Below are 17,062 nucleotides of genomic sequence, written 5' to 3'. Positions count from 1 at the left end.
GTTCTCTTTCTTTGTGGTGTCTTTATCTGGTTTTAATATCAGGGTGATGCTAGCCTCCTAGGATGATTTTGGAAGTTTTCCATCCTCTTCTATTTTTTGGAAAAGTTTGAAAGAGTACATACTAACTCTTCTTTATTTTTTTAAAATATAAAAGATTTTTCGAAATTTATTTATGTATTTTGAGAGAAAAAGCATGAGTGGTGGAGAGAGTGGAAGAGAGAGAATCCCAAGCAGGCTCCACACTATCAGCGCAGAGCCCAACACAGGGTCTGGACCCACAAACCATGAGATCATGACCTGACCTGAAATCAAGAGTCGGATGCTCATCTGACAGAGCCACCCAGGTGCCCCCTAACTCCTCTTTAAATAGTTGGCAGCATCCCCATGTGAAGCTGTCTGGTCCTCAACTTTTGTTTGTTGGGAATTTTTTTACTACTGATTCAATTTCATTGTTGGTAATCAGTCTGAGTTTCCTATTTCTTCCTGACTCAGAGAGGTTATAAGTTTCTAAGGATTTTATCCATTTCATCCAGGTTGCCCAATTTGTTGGCATCCAATTTTTCATAATACTGACTTACAATCCTTTGTATTTCTTTGGTGTTGGCTGTTATTCCCACCCCACCCCCCCCACATTTCTGATTTTGTTTATTCGAGTCCTCTCTGTTTTGATGAGTCTGGCTAAAGGTTTATCAGTCTTATTGATATTTTCAAAGAATCAGCTCCTAGTTTCATTCATCTGTTCTTTTGGCATTTTTTAGTTTCTATCGGAACTATTTAATTTTAGAAAGTATTTTTCAGTTCTAGAATTCTCATGTGTTCTTTTCCAATCATTTTTACTTCTCCGTTGGCTTTGCCCCTCTGTTCCCGCAATATATCCATACTTTCATTGAAAATTTTCAACCCATTTGTAATAGCTGTATTAAAGTCTATCCTTTTGGTCATTACAGTTCAGTTTCTTTTAAGTGATTTTACTACTGTTCACATTTTTCTCACATTTCCTTGCTGCTTTACATGTCTGGCAGTTTTTTATTGTATCCTGGGCATGATGGATGCCACATTGTTGAATGTCCAAATTTTATCGTCTTTACTTAAAGAGTATGAAATTTAATTCTGAGGCAGTTAACTTACTTGTGGATAACCTTGTGAGGTCTTGTCCCTAAGCTTCGTTAAGACACCTCTAGAGTAGTCTTTACTCTAGGGCTCGAGTAGCCCTAGTCTTAGCTTTATTCTCTTGGGATATTAGTGGAGCACTCAGTGAGTTCAGTGTGGTCTTTCCGGATTGGGTGGTCAGTGCTTCAGTATTTTCTAGCCCTGTGTAAGTTCTGGAATGTCCACTTCTCCCACTTCTCCTTGGTCATTGAACTTTGTCCACCATATCAGAACCTGGCCTCAGCACAGACCACCAGCTCTTCAGTCAGGTACTCAAGGGGATGTCTATGCAGATTTCTGGAATCCTTGTCTGATGCCTCATACCCTGCCCGCCAGGTCCCCTTTCGGTCCTACCCTCCAACTTCCGTCCCCTCACCCTGGCGGAACTGTCTTATTCTGCGTGGGCTCCCCCTCCCTGCACCATGGTTTGAGAAGTGCCTCCAGGCAGAAATCTGGGTGACTGTGGGGTTGCCTCATCTGTTTTTACCCTCTCTGGGGTCACAATTTTATATTGCTTGTTGCCCAACATCTGAAAATAGTTATCTCGTATATTTTGTTCTGTTTTATAGTTTCTTAATAGTAGAAGGTCTGGTTTGATACCAATTTTCCATCATGTCCAGAAGTATAAGTGCAAATGGAAATCAACCATCAAATTCAGCTTAAAAAATCACCAGAATTAAAAAAAAATTTAATAGTGGCCTTTCCACAAACAATTTTGCTCAGAGGACAAAGCCCAGATAAATTAAATTTACTTGGATAGGGAGGATTTTCAGCATTCAACACAGTAATTTGCCACATGATTCCATCAAGTTCTGGTTTAGACAGATACCCATTTATAAAATGAAATCAAGAGGAGGCCATAGTTCTTCCATGGACGTGGCCTACTGGATGAGGAAGCAAGAGACTTTGGTTGCTCTGGATCCATTGTGCCTGCTTATATAACCTTGGGCTATAACTTTGGTTCCCTGTGTGCCAAGGTTCCCTGGGACATCACGGCTCACTCACAGAGATGCCATGGGATATTTTCAACTTTCAACAGAGGCACGGTGATACCTGTCACCTGGTGGACACCACGCACAACAACCAGCCTCAAGTGGTTTGTTCAACATTAGATTATGCCACACGCCTTACAAGAGCATCTTATCTTTGTCAAGGTGGGTTTTGAGCAGTTTCTGTGATAAAAAATGAGCACCACACACAGGAAAGTGACAGGAAGGTGATGGTGGCCAAATCGAATTCCAGTGGAGGGCATACATGCCATTAGTAAGAACTCGTGATTATTTGAGAATGTAATTAAAATATCAGTGTCTTCCTTCAATTTACATGTATTTTTTTTCCAAATGGCTACAGATTTGTTAGTACCTAAAAATATTTTAAGTTGAAACTAAACTATTTAAAACTACTAGGCATTTTTTTGGACAAGGACCTCCTGTGACAAAATGGCAGAGACACTGAGGGCGCCATGGATTCAGAAAGCATAGGGGCTTCTGGACTGGACGGGTAACCTATCACCGGTCCCATCTGCAAAATGCAGGTGTTGCATTAAATTCTCCTTTTGTTCTGACATTTTAGGAATCTACGGTTTTATATCGCTACAAGTGGTGGCTTTTTGTTGTTGTTTTGTTTGTTTTGTTTTAAGTAGGCTTCACACCCAGCCCAAGGCTTGAACTCATGACCCTGAGTTTAAGAGTCAGAGGCTCAACTGACTGAGCCACCCAGGCACCCCAGTATTATAAATGGTTCTCAAGTGGTAGAGTGAATGTGGCATGCTAATTGGGTCACTTCTATCGGGGGAGCAAAGAAGAAATGCTAAGATTCCCAGCTCATCTCTGAAGCAAGGGTCCCCAGGTCTCCAAAGGGAAAATAGGATACCAGAGACAGATTCAAGAATTCCTCAAGCCGATAAGAAACATGATTTTTAAGTCAGTTCAAATTCCCATATCAGACATGGGACAGCTCTAGCCCAGGGTAGAAACACTGGATTCACTCCAGAACTCTCCCATACCTTTAGAACAGGGGCTGTTAACCTGGGATCGAAGGACTCCATCCATGCACAGAATTCAGAACGCCCCCAGAACAGAAAAATATTCACCTTTATTTTTATTAACTTCGAGTTGAAACTTAGCATTTTTCTTCAGTTACGAATGTAGTCAACAAACGTCAGGAGTATTAGCATTTCCTGTGATGTTGCCACCCGTTGAAATAATGGGATTTTCCTTTCACAGTACAGTTTTACACTCACAGCCATTATGACCTTGCGGTAGTTTTTACACCTGCCGCAGACCTTATTACTCAGTGCGTTATGGAGGGAAATTATTACTGTATCATGAAATATTTTCAAAACGTATTTCGATAATCGCTTTTCAAAGTACAAGTTGTTTCTTTGATAACCTTAAGTATTGGTTTTAATTTTTTTTATTGTGAAGGACTTGGAACATACGTAAAAGTAGACGGAAAGATATATAGGCTCCCACACATCCATCATCCAGCTCTACTCCCAAATCCTTCTCAATGCTGCAAGTTCCTGTAGTAACTCCTATAGGTTGTCCATTGTGTAGAGTTTCCAACAGTCTAGGATATGGCTGCATCCCCATGGTGTAGTTCATCGTGTCCCTCTGTCCCTCTTTCTTCCGTGTTTCCTATAAACTGAAAATTGGCTCTAGAGGCTTGATGTCAGCAGGTTTTAGGGGCAGAAGAAGGGGCGAGATTACTCCTGGATATCTCCATCAACAACCACAGGTCCATTAGTTGGTTAGGGGTCACAAAATGGTTTAACTCTACCATTTCTTCTAATGTATTATCTGTAACATTTCTACAAGGAAACGCATGCCTCATCAATGATTTGGTTACCCAGTGGTAGAGTTAGTATAGGAAGTCAGAATACATGTTCTTGATTCTATTTGTCAATTTCCTAAGTAATGACTGGGTTCCTTTTATGCATCTCATTTTGTACACTTATTTTTTTTAATGTTTATTTGGAGAGAGGCAGGGGAGGGGCAGAGAGAGACTCCCAAGCGGGATCCACGCTGTCAGCTCAGAGCCCGACACAGGGCTGGAACTTCCGAACCGTGGGATCGTGACTTGAGCCAAGATCAAGAGTCGGACGCTAAACGGACTGAGCCGCCCAGGCACCCCTTAGTTTATACAGTTAGAACCATTAGCCTGAGAAGGGGTTCTGGGCTTCACCAGCCTGTGCGATGAGGCGATGTCCCAGAACTTCCCCTGTGGACTTCCCCAAGAGATACAGACGCTCCTTCTAGCTCTTCTGCAGGGTCCTTCCAACTGTAGCAACCGTCCATTCCCCTTGGCCCGCCACACTTCACCTCCTGCATGTTGGTGCTTGTGCTGGATGCATGTGTGTAAGTCTTACAGCAGGGGCTGTGCGTGTGGAGACAGCTCTGCTAGTGGCCATGTTCACGCGCGGACCATGCTCCTCACCAACTGTATGGGCCAGGCAGATTCCTCACTCCTCGGACCTTCAGGTTCTTCATATAGAAACCGGAAAAATGTTATCTAACTTGAAGAATTCTTCTGAGAACTAAAGACGGGGAGATTCCTGAGAGATTAAGACGTTATAGGTGCTCAACAAATATGTGTTAGATCTGATTCTTCGTCGCCAACAGCAGAGAACTGTTAATTAGATCTTTGGTACTGGTCATGGCAGGGGAGCACCGCTGCTGTAGGGCCCTAGGTCACGTGGCAGCATTGCAGCCCCCGCCCCCCACCACTTCTCTCCACTCCCCCCTGCTTCCTTCCGGTGCCTTCTCCTCCGCCTCCTTCCATTCCCTCCTCCTCTTCTCTCTTGGCCCTTCACTTTGCTCTCTGACTCTGTCTCTCTCTCTCTCAGCTCTCTTCCAAACCAATTTCCTGCCTCCCGAAGGTGCAGGGTGGCCCTGCTCGAGACAGAGCGGTCTGATTCTGAAACGCACTTTCTAGCGAGCTGTGTTCCACCCATAACACGACACATCTCATCTCTTTCCTGAGCCCTCACTAGGCTGCCCCATTCAAGACCTTACAACAGAGTCAGCATCTCACGCACCCTGGGCTTGAAGTGGCCATGTCCTGCACTGACCCTCGGTCCACAGAGAAGTATCTACACTGTGTTTCAACCCATCCTTACAAGCTCATGGCATATTCCATTTGGTTCATCTGAAAAATCAGCTGGTCCCTAAAACCCCCTTAGGATTCTTTTTCTTTTTCTTTTTTTTTTTTTTTGCACCCCCCTGGTCACATTCTTCTTCCCTTTCTGAGCTCTGCTGTCTCAATCTTTCAAGCACTCCCCTCAAGCCGTCTCACCCGCCATGCCCTTTCTTCCTCTTCCAGATGAATTGGCTGCTTCTTCTAAAGCAGAGGCACCTATCAGGATGGTTCCTGTGTTCACATCCTATGTGAGCAACCCCAGTGTCTATCAGTGTCTCTCACTGATGACTCATCAATATCTCAATGACTCATCAATATCTTATCAATATTTCTCACCAATGTCTCATCAAAGACTCATTAATGATTCCATTAATGATTCCATCAATGGAATCCATCCATCCATTGATGTCTTTCATCAATGACTCATCAATGTTTCATCAATGATATATCAATGACTCAGTGATGTCTCACCAGTGACTCATCAATGACTGTCAATATCTCATCAATGTCTCATCAATGACTCCATCAATGTCCCATTGATGTGTAGTCCATGCCTCTCGTCGATGTCTCTCCTTGCCCCGTCGGAGGTCCCAATGAGGGTAGCATGGTGGGCTGTTAGGAACATCTCAGTCATGAAGACACAAGTTTGGATGTTGGCTTTCCTGTATACCAGTGGGGTTCCCCTGAACCTCAGTTTTTTTAGTGTAACATGGGCATTAAAAGCCTGTGCCCCAGCTTTGTTGACACTAAACAACAGATTTTGTGTCTAGTACAGATGTGTATTAACAAATGAGGGTCAACAAGCATGAGCCCCTTTCCTGCTCTGCCTCTCTCCCTGTCCACAGTAAAGGCTCTTCCTCCATTGTGTTCTAGGGTCCGGTCCCTCCTGGCGCCACAGGTCTTGGCTCCTTTAGCATGGCATTCAAGGCTCCTTGTTTTCTGCTTTTCCCTCAAAAGCACCCCATCCCCTACTAATACCAAACATCCTGATATCTTGACGGATAGCAAATTGTGTCCTCGGCCCTAGTCCACATAGAAAATTCCTGCTCACGTGTGTCATCCTCACGGTGGGCCGGAAGTGTCCGTGGGCTGCCCTCCACGCTGAGGCCCGCGCACACTTCTGGATCTTCCTCTCTGTCTGGGAAGGCATTTCCCTGATCCTTATTCCAGCACTCACGTAGAAAAGTTCCAGGCCATAGGAAATAAGCTGAAATCTGAGTTCCTCTGTGACCTCATTTGCTGTAAGCAAAGTGAAACGTGATCATTTCACAGAATTGAAGACCCGGAAGAGCTTCTGATTTGGGAAGAACAATTTTTTAAATGGATTTGTATGCATAGCATCCATTGCCGTTGGTGATGGTGGAGTCAGTGACTAATGAAAATGTCGTTTCCTGTGATTTTTATAAATTACAGTAAATATGCCAGTCCTCATCCACAGCAGCTGTTGAAACGCAGGCTGGAGCAGAGGCCAGGGGACCTCACCAGAGCCTCAAGAGGTAGACCCCACAGGTGCAAATTGACACCCAGGAAAACAGTAGTTAATACATTCTAGAATTTGGAGAAAGAGAGAATGTTAAAATAAACGTATGTCAAGCAGACAAATTTGGACTTCTCCAGGAGGATCTGTCACGTCAAACAGGAAATAGCTATAAATTACTTGTAATAGTAAAAATCTTGTCATTTATAACCTTTAAAGCAACGGGCTCATTTAACACATCAACTCCTAGATCATAATCTAGGACAGTCAGCCTGGGTATTTATTTCACTTTTAACGTGTAGAAGCCAGAGCCAACCATGCATGGTCCACAAAACACCCCACAGCGTGCCGTCAGCATTTGGAACCATAGAATGAGCCAGGGAGATAAGTACCTCAGCCCAGGGTGACAAATATGTCAAGATATGAAAACCCTTTCTGCTCCTAAAAAGAAAATTAAGACGTGATTGGAAATGTCATGCCTTGGGTAGTCTCATAATGAATAATTCCAAATAAATCCCACCATTATTCTGTTTATTTGTTTTACTTTAGAAGCTATTTGAAGTCATTGGAGCTGAAAGTGTGTCTCAACATGCCAAGCGTATTTACTGTATCTTGTAATCATCTTGCTAACCGGTGCGCGGGCAAACAATAATTGGAGTTCTGTGTTTGTTTCAGACACCTCTGCGCATGCCGCCCACAGATGAGAAATCCGGCTCAGAAACATGTTGAAGGGCTGAAAGGCCTTCGCTAAAGATGGACACACAAAGCCATCCTCTGCATGACTTGAAGATTCGGTGGCAACAAGGTATTTACGATGGAGATGCTCAGTGAAGTTTCCGTGCACCCAATAAGTACTTGGTGTTCGTGGATACGGGGTGGAGGAGGGAGAGGAGGGGCGAGAACGCGGTAAGCACACCCTCCACGGTGAGGAAGCGCCCGCGGGGGTGAGAGCCCAGCCTACAGCTCACACTGGCAGCTATGCCGGCGTCACGAGGCACGAGGAAGGACACAGCATTGGTCTCCACGAAGACACTAACGCAAAGCGTCACACCGTCCTGTTTCTTTTGACATTCTCTCTGACGGCCTCTGACCTCCGTGTTTTCTCCCCGACTCGGATCAGTCAGTGCTTAACTCTGCCAGAGCCAGCCCCCGGCTCCCGCAAGATGCTGCGGTCTGCACAGCACCTGTGAGTGTGTGACAGACGTGTGCACACACATGTGCACAGGCAGGCACGCACATATGCACACGTGCATGTTCACACACGCATGCGGGCACATGCATACATGCTGTACACACGTGCACACACGCACGCAGGCACAGGCACGTACACACGCGCATCCAGGCACGCACACACATGCATGCAGGCACACGTGCACAATCACAGATGCAGGCACATGGACGCACATTCACACACACTCATGCACACGCGTCTTCACACACACACACACACACACACACACACAGGCACACGCACGTGCACAGCCTGGGATGACGCAGCTGTGGCAGCAGCCACATTAAGAATCCTGGGTCTGTTGGTTGGGTGACTTTTTCCCCATTTTGCTTTTGTGCGGTCTCCCGGTACGCTTCCAGTGGGGTAAAAATTTGCCTCTGTCCAAATGTATGAACGCAAGCTAATTTAGAAAGACCAGACCCACTAAATTTAATCTTAAGAAGAAGCTAACAATTATAAATTAGCTTCGACTGTAAGTAGTTCAACTGGTTCCTTGCATTTTGGTTGCTCTCCCTCTGAACTGAATTTTGTTTTCGTAGCCTGTTTTCGTGGCTAGTTTCCATAGACTGACCGGCGGTTGCTGATGAGGGAAGAAGCGGGGCTTGAGGACAAGAGAGAGTCTGCAGGTAGAGCTTGGGCACTATTCGGGGCTCACGGATAACAATCCCATATTTCTGGGAGAAGAGCGGATACCGCAAACCAGATCATCCAAATCAACAGCCTCCCGCCTGGAGTACCGAAACCGGACAAGCCAAACCGTGCCAGGCCAAGCCGAAATTAGTCACTTTATTTTGGCTGACACGCAACGTTTATATGTGTGGGGTAACACGCTGATCTTTAGGAGTGGGCATGCATCCGGTAAATTGAAGAATTGGATTCTTTCTGTAGCCTAGGTAATTTCTAGAAGCACCAACAACCTAGACCTTTAGCCTCGATTGTTGGATTGTTACCGGCAAGAGACTATTTTTGTCTTTTCTTTTTCTTCTTTTGGTGAACTGAATGGATAATGGTCTCAATTCTACATTTTTAAATTATACGTAGCTATAGAACATGTGTTGCGTGTGTTGACTACATATTATTTTAACACATCTGTTAATTTTTAACAAAGTTAATTTCTCCAGAATGGTGGTTAATTTTGAAAACATCGTGGGCAAAATGTTACAGACTCATCATTCGACTAGCGCAACCACACATCCTGCGTTGGTTGGTTGGAAGACACACGGTTTTAGTTTCATCACCTCTGGAATCTGCACGGACCGTTACCATCAGTGACAACTACAACTGTCACCAGCAGATTTGTTTCCTTGCACGGTGGCAGGTAAAATAAAGGTGCATCCTGCAATAAAGAGCATCTGAGGCTTGTTGAAGAAAACAAGTGCACGTGTGTGGTGTTAACCTACGGATAGCCTCTTGTCTGTGTGGTTTGGGGTGAGGACAGACGCGTGTCAAAGGTCAGTGTTCGTCCATAACATGTCTCTAGGTTGGAATTTGTATGAATTAAGTTCCCAAACTTCAGCACGGTTGTTTTTGCTCTGACTCTTCTATATGCAAGTGGTTCACACTGGATGGCTGTGTGTGTTTGACAGAGAGTTCCTCTTGCTTTGTCCGTCACCAACTGAAGAGGTTACAAACGAAAACTCTGGAAGACTCTCAGAGGAAGAAGCAAGCTGATCCAAACGGGTACCAAATCTGATGATGAGTCAAAAAAAAAAAAAAGTCACCAAGTTAGTACCACTGAATGGGATTTATTAATGTTTTAAATTTCGAGATGAACGTGTAGATGTGCAGCAAAATGCCATGCTGTGTTTGCATTTGTTTTCTGGAAACCTTACGAGGCAACTATTGTAATGCAGAAAAATGTCTACCACTGACCCCTCAGCCGTGCTACCCCGCATTTCCAGCCTGAATTGTTTCTCGTCTCTTCTCAGAGCCAGAAGTCCTGGAGGGGGCTGGGAGCCACATTTAAATATGAGGTCATTTGGAGGTGGTGTGGGGACAGTAGAGAGAAGAGAAAAAGTATGTTTAGATTTTAAAATCTTTAAACAATTTTTAACGTTTCTTTATTTTCAAGAGAGACAGAGAGGCAGAACATGAGCGGGGGAGGGGCAGAGAGAGGAAGACCCAGAATTCGAAGCAGGCTCCAGGCTCCGAGCTGTCAGCACAGAGACCGCCACGGGGCTCGAACTCACGAGCCGTTGAGATCATGACCTGAGCCGAAGTCAGCCACTTAACCGACCGAGCCCCCCAGGCGCCCCTAAATTTAAAAAATTGTAAATGATAAGGATTCCATACAGGAAAAACAGATATGTTGGCCCAGTGCTCCCACACCTGCCTCTTAGCACAGCTTGCCGGCCGGTGGGACACAGGGACCTATGCACACACACGTGCAGTGAAGGCGTCTGTTTGTTTTGCCTCTGGCAGAGATGTGATTCAATGGCCGGGTCGATGTGGCTTCACTTTTAGCCCCCTCTGCTTCTCCCCTCATCACATCATCCTGGCAGCGTTAACTCACTGCCCTATAGGTAGCATTTAAAGGGAATTACCTATGACTTCAACTATTTGTCCCTTATCGACTGATGTTACACTACAAGGATTTGCATTGAAAGGGCACAAAGAAGGAGCAAGTCGTGGCACCTGGCCAAATAAAAGAGTAATGTTCTGGTGAATTTAGCCTGAATAATTCACTGCTGTGGAAAAGTGGGAAAGTGCAAGGTGAACCCTTTGACCAATAAATCTCTCCTGCCCGTGAAGCCCTTATCTGGTCCCCTCCAACATATTCTGCACGAGGAAGCCATCATCGTTGGCTCTGGTTTGTTATTTGTAAACCTTGATCTTCTGCACTCGGTGTCCTAAATATGGATAATTAGCATCAGTTTATCGTGCTTCTGCATATTTTCTCTTCTCTCCAAACATGCGCGCTTCTATTGGCTGCCGTTCTGCCACAGAAGATTATGGAGACAGATTGCAGAGAATGAATGTGCTCAACGAGATTAGGAAGGAATAGAAATACCAACTTGGCCAATAAATTCCTCGTGAGAGCCGCTTATCATACAATTACACGTTGACTTGTCTCACACTCTCCCAGCCCCTTAATCCAACGCCCCCCCCAAGAATAAAATTTCACTAATTTCTGAATTGCTGCACACCCCCCTGACTTGTTACCGAGAACAGTTGGAGGGAGAAACGCTGCCGAAAACAACACGTCAAACTTTGCAATAAAAAAATTAAACTTTAAATGTCAAAATGGGCGGGATGAGTTTGGGATGTTGCAAGCCTGTTAGCATCTGTGAATGAATGCACAGAGCCTTGGCATAGAGAGGCATTCAACTTCTCTTTGAGCACCAGATCCTCCCATTGTGCCCCTGATGGGGGCTCAGAGCTGTATGGGGGGGTGACTGTGCCCCTGGTGGGGGCTCAGAGCTGTGGGGGGGGGGTGACTGTGCCCCTGGTGGGGGCTCAGAGCTGTATGGGGGGGTGACTGTGCCCCTGGTGGGGGCTCAGAGCTGTATGGGGGGGGTGACTGTGCCCCTGGTGGGGGCTCAGAGCTGTATGGGGGCAGGCTGTGCCACTGGTGGGGGCTCAGAGCTGTATGGGGGGGGTGACTGTGCCCCTGGTGGGGGCTCAGAGCTGTATGGGGGGGTGACTGTGCCCCTGGTGGGGGCTCAGAGCTGTATGGGGGGGTGACTGTGCCACTGGTGGGGGCTCAGAGCTGTATGGGGGGGTGACTGTGCCACTGGTGGGGGTTCAGAGCTGTATGGGGGGGTGACTGTGCCCCTGGTGGGGCTCAGAGCTGTATGGGGGGGCAACTCTACCCCTGGTGGGGACTCAGACCTGTATGGGCGGGGGGGGGGGGGGCGACTGTGCCCCTGGTGGGGACTCAGAGCTGTATGGGGGAGGTGACTGTGCCCCTGGTGGGGGCTCAGAGCTGTATTGGGGGGGGCTGTGCCCCTGGTGGGGGCTCAGAGCTGTATGGGGGGGGTGACTGTGTCCCTGGGGGGGGCTCAGAGCTGTATGGGGGGGTGACTGTGCCCCTGGGGGGGGCTCAGAGCTGTATGGGGGGGGTGACTGTGCCTCTGGTGGGGGCTTAGAGCTGTATGGGGGGGACTGTGCCACTGGTGGGGGTTCAAAGCTGTATGGGGGGGTGACTGTGCCCCTGGTGGGGCTCAGAGCTGTATGGGGGGGCAACTCTGCCCCTGGTGGGGACTCAGACCTGTATGGGCGGGGGGGGGGGGGTGGGCGACTGTGCCCCTGGTGGGGACTCAGAGCTGTATGGGAGGCCTGAGCTCCTGATGGGGGCTCAGAGCTGTATGGGGGGGCTGTGCCCCTGGTGGGGGCTCAGAGCTGTATGGGGGGGGGGCTGTGCCCCTGGTGGGGGCTCAGAGCCATATTAGGGGGTGACTGTGCCCCTGGTGGGGCTGAGAGCTGTATGGGGGGTGACTATGCCCCTGGTGGGGGCTCAGAGCTGTATGGGGGGTGACTATGCCCCTCGTGGGGACTCAGAGCTGTATGGGGGGGTGGGGCTGTGCCTCTGGAGGGGGCTCAGAGCTGTATTGGGGGGTGACTGTGCCCCTGGTGCGGCTCAGAGCTGTATGGGGGGGAGGCTGTCTGACCTGCTGTAGGACAGGACCAAGCCTTGGCTTAATTTCTTATTATTACTGATAACAATCGGATGCCCCTGAGTGATTGTGGGCACGTCACTAGACCTCTGTGAGTGCAGTCCCCTCCTCGCTCAGACGTGTCACACGTTATGGTTCCTTATACACATTTATGTGCAAAAATCAAATCTTGCCCATTCCTTGTCACAGAGAAGCGTGTAACCACGAAGGCTGCCTCAGGGCATCCACAGAGAGAGCCCTCCTGTCCTTCTGTGTCTGTGAATGTTACTCTCCCCAGGGCTTTATAATCAGGTGGGTATTTAAAGAGGCCCATTGAACTCTCCACCAGGCAGTAGTCATTGTTATGACACATCCACAAAAGCCAGGCACCCCCACCAGAGGAACCTCCACGGGCCAGAAGTTATGCTCACTGGAAGAATGGAAACCCAGATCATGTCCTAAAACTGATACATTTGTGCTGGCAGAAGAGGAGAGGCTTTCAGTTCACCGTGAGGAAAAGTAATCGCTGAAGACACTCACAGCAATTATAAACAGTTTTCACGCACAGATCATGAGGTTGCCTTCACTTTTTTTTTCTCCAAGTCACGTCCGTTAGGCGTCACCAAGGAGAGGACCTTATACCCAATCCAGAGAAGAGACTCCATAACTCCGGAGAGCTGTTTCCAGGCTCTGAGCGCAGAGACAAACCTGGACAATATTCATTCGGCAAATACATACTGAGCGCCTCCTCTACGCCAGGACTGTTCTAGAAGGGTGGGGTGTAGCAACACAAAGAATCCCGCCGCGGACAAGCTAATAGTTAAAGGAAGTTTGCCTTTTGCAAACTCGGTGATCTACTGGTTGTCAAGAATTTCCTTTTTCAGAGACAGAGCCAGCCTGGACCCGCCTTCCCTCCTTGTACCTTGATAGGGACAGTGACCCCAGGCCTGCAAGGAAGGCTTCCAGAACCACAGCTACCCACACCTGCCAGAGGCCGGAGGCCGTGTCTGCAGTTCCAACAGCTCAGGCAGGTTCCCCGCATCAACAGTGTAGAAGAAACAAGCACATCTCAGGTGTCAGGGAAGTTCTGCTTTCCCTGAACCCTCCTCCTTTCCAAAGCCGCCCCGGGGGCAGGGGACGGTGGGGGAACATGGGTCCTGCTGGATGGGGTGCAGGGGACCTGGAGACGGGCTAGGACTGGTTGTTTTCCTTTCCTAGGGGAAAGGTGTGGAGGCTTTGCAGCACTAATAGCAGGGGACTGGGAGCCTTGGCTTCCTCTCGGGCGCTGCCAAGGCCAGCAAGGCTGCAGGCAGGTGTCTCACCGGGAAGCTGAGCTCAGCTACCAGAGCCGGGGGAACGTCCGCGGAAAAGGTACAATCAGATGGGGTGTTAGAACTGGCCTCTTCTCCCCTGGTCCTGTTTCCTGAGCTGGAGAGCTAAGGGGGGGGGGGGGGGCAGTGAGAAGGAACCGTTTGCCATTAATCTGGGAACAAACGGCTAACCTCGGTGACTGGTATTTTCGCTTTTCTTTTCTCACTTTTCTCAGTGTGGGGAAGCGCGGAGACCGCGCGGAGCGATTGTGAGGGGCTCTGCTGGAATTTGGCAGCGCGGAGGCTTGGAGAACAGCCCCATGCTGGCTCCCATTCAGCAGGCCAGTTTTCCTCGAGCTTTGGAAGTTTCGCTCAGCCGTGCACTCAATGGCTTCACAAAGCTGATTACAAGCTTCAGCGCATTCCTGAAGGAGCCAAAAGCGACGCAGGTGCAAACGAGCCGAGGGAGCCCCTTATCCCGGTGACAGAATGGGACAAGCTGGGAAAGGCTTGGACCACACAAATCCAAGCTCACCAGGCAGCAGAAAGCCTGCCTTGGGAACCGGGGGTCATTATCCGCCCTATTCAGCGGGGCCCGGGGACCCTGGGGGCCCGGAGGCCGGCCCGCGCGGGAGCGCCAGTGCGCCTTGGGGCTGTGGGGACCCCGCCAGGGCCTGGGGCCGGGCCGGGGCGCCGGGTGGAGGGCTGTGCCTCTGCACACGCGGCTTCGGTAAAATCTGTGCTCCGACGTGCCCGTGTCAACACCAGTAGGGACACAGGAGAAAAAGCGCGCAGGACGCAACCGGGTGTGTGGATACTGCAAAACGTTGGCTCATCCAGCGTCCAGACCTCCCTGCCCTGTCTCTGCCCGGCCTGGCGCTGCGCGTCCCCGACGGGCCCCCAGGCCACTGACACAGCCGCAAGGGTCATTCTGCGCCCTTTCTCTCCCAGCCCCCCTTTCCTTTCAGTCTTCCTAGAGACGGGGTCCCGCTGAGCACAGCCCTACGCGGTGCTGTGGGAGGGACAGTGGGGGTGGGGGTGGCAGGTCACGGGGTCGCCCCTTCGAACTGCTCTTGGCTTGGCCTCGGATGCCTTTGCTGCGAGACTGATTCCCTGGCAGGGAGGAGGGCCCGGCCCCTCTGGAAGAACGAAAGACGCCCCCCACTCACGCTCAGGGACCAGGGCCGGGGGACAGGGGGCCGCAGGCCGAGGAGGAGGGATTCCAGGCAGAGGAGCTGGTACGCGGGCGTCACCCTGGGGCCGCCACCGGCCCGCGTCAGCTGCGGGGCAGTGAGTCCCCGCGAGCGGGGCGTCTGCCTGGTGCGCGCCCCTCGCTGCCCGCCGCGCGCGGGGCCTGGTGGCGCCCGGGGGTCCCCGCGGGCAGGGCCAGGGCAGGGCGCTCGCGCCGACGCTCTTTTGTCTGATAACTAATTTGAGTTAATGCGATCTTTATGTAAAGCTAACAGCGGATAATTGTCTATTTTCTCGCCAACAATCTCCATCACAATCACTTATCTGGAAACCTGCGCCGGATTAATCGTCATATTCCCGAGATGAGCGTCGCTGCGATGCGCAGCGAGCCCGGGTGGGGACCTGGGAACGCCTCCCCCACGCTTGCGGGCCCGGTGCGTGCGTCACGGCTACTGGCCGCAAGTTGGGGGGCCCGGGGGCTGGTGCCCACGGGCGCGCACGGCGCCTTCTTCAGGGATCGCTTCTACTTCTACTCGGGTGGGTTGGGGGACGGGGTGCTGGAGGAGGAGGGAGGGGGAGGAGGGGAGGAGGAAGAGGAAGAGGGGAGGCAGGGTGGCGGTCCTGCGGGGCTGCAGGGCGGGGCGCAGCCTGGGTCTAACTGGGCCTCCTGGTCCACGCGGGAGTCGTCAGCGCCAGAATCAAGTCTCCTGACGGGGGAGAGAGCATGCCCCCCCCCTTGTTTTCTGCAGAAAAGATATTCCCTTCCTTCCTTTGGGTCGCTCTAGCTTCGTGCCCTGCCCCAGCCACCCGTCACCGCCTTAGATCCCTCCTCCAAGGTCCCCCATATCTGCAAATTATTGGCAATAGTTACACCCCTCTCCCGTGATTGAAATACCCAAGGAGAGAGCCTGAGGTGTGGAGGCACGACCCAGTGCCGCAATCCCCACCAGGCCCCAGGGTGAGGGGTAAAAATGCAGTCGGGGCCTCTGGGGGAAAGGCGCTTGCACGACAAAGATTTTGTCTTTCTGAGCTGAAGTCAAAACATCCGTGTCAGATGAAACCGCGCATGGTGGCGGTTCTCTGCGCGCGCGCCGCCGCGCTGTGTGCACTCTTGGGAGACCGAGTACGTGTGCCTGGTGACTTGGAAGTAACCCATTCTGCTTACTTCCACTCCGATCTGCCAGCCAAGGGCGCAGCATCGCAACTTTCCAAAATGGTGTTTCTGGAAAAGAGAAATCCGGTCTGGATTTGTGACAGTTTGGGGCCACATAGAAGGAAGCTGTATGTTTCCCTCTTGGCCGACCCTTAGAATTCTAAAAGGAAAGGCATACGGTGAAATAAAATGCCATAAAATTGTTGTATTTTTAGATAAAGGAGGACCCCAAATTGCCCCCCAAATGGGGCATTGTGAAGTCCTGCTAAAATCCGCAAGCCTTCAATTTTCCCCTCCAGCAACTTGATGAGGTCTCTGAAGGCAGACAAGTAAACCCACCCTCCTGGCTGGCCAGCGCGGCCCCTGCGGAGTTTCCCAGGGCGGCTTTGTGCCGAGGCCTCCGGGAATCACCCCGCTCTCTCTCTCACCTGAATCTTGTCATCTCGGCCATCTTGAAGTGATCCTGGAACAATGCTGATCCCCGCGGCCCGAGCCGCTGGTCAATCAGGCAGAACGGACCGTGCAGATGGAAGGGGGGGAGGCAAGCGCCGGAACACTGGGGCCCATTGTCCTGGGCGTTTCAAAGCGCCGAGCAGCTGCACAGACTTGTCGCCTCGGACCCTCGGTTGCCACACTAATGTCATCATTGCAGAACATCAGATTTTGAGCACTATACAGTCCGAATTCATTAGCAGCCTTCTCGGCAAAGGTCTCTCTTCTCCGTGACAAGTTTCAAACTCCAGATCCCTTTCTGTGGGGACGGGGAGGGGGGCGCTTTGCAAGTGACAACCGCAGACCATCCAGAGTTTCCTCTTT

The 17,062-nt window shown here is 50.1% G+C and overlaps 1 long non-coding RNA gene across 1 annotated transcript; it reads left to right on the top strand.

Moving 5' to 3' along the window:
* The first annotated feature begins 2,139 nt into the window (after nucleotides 1-2,139).
* Nucleotides 2,140-15,711, top strand: LOC147584606 (uncharacterized). Its single transcript, XR_015251745.1, has 3 exons — nucleotides 2,140-2,303; nucleotides 7,442-7,571; nucleotides 14,139-15,711. It is a non-coding gene; the product is annotated as an uncharacterized LOC147584606 (long non-coding RNA).
* The last annotated feature ends 1,351 nt before the right edge of the window (nucleotides 15,712-17,062 follow it).

Source organism: Puma concolor, chromosome A1 (genome assembly GCF_028749965.1).
Source record: "Puma concolor isolate L17-30 chromosome A1, mPumCon1.1.hap2, whole genome shotgun sequence".
Taxonomy (NCBI): Eukaryota; Metazoa; Chordata; class Mammalia; order Carnivora; family Felidae; genus Puma; species Puma concolor.
The sequence above is the reverse complement of the archived record's forward strand: the minus strand, read 5'-3'. Positions and strand labels throughout refer to the sequence as shown.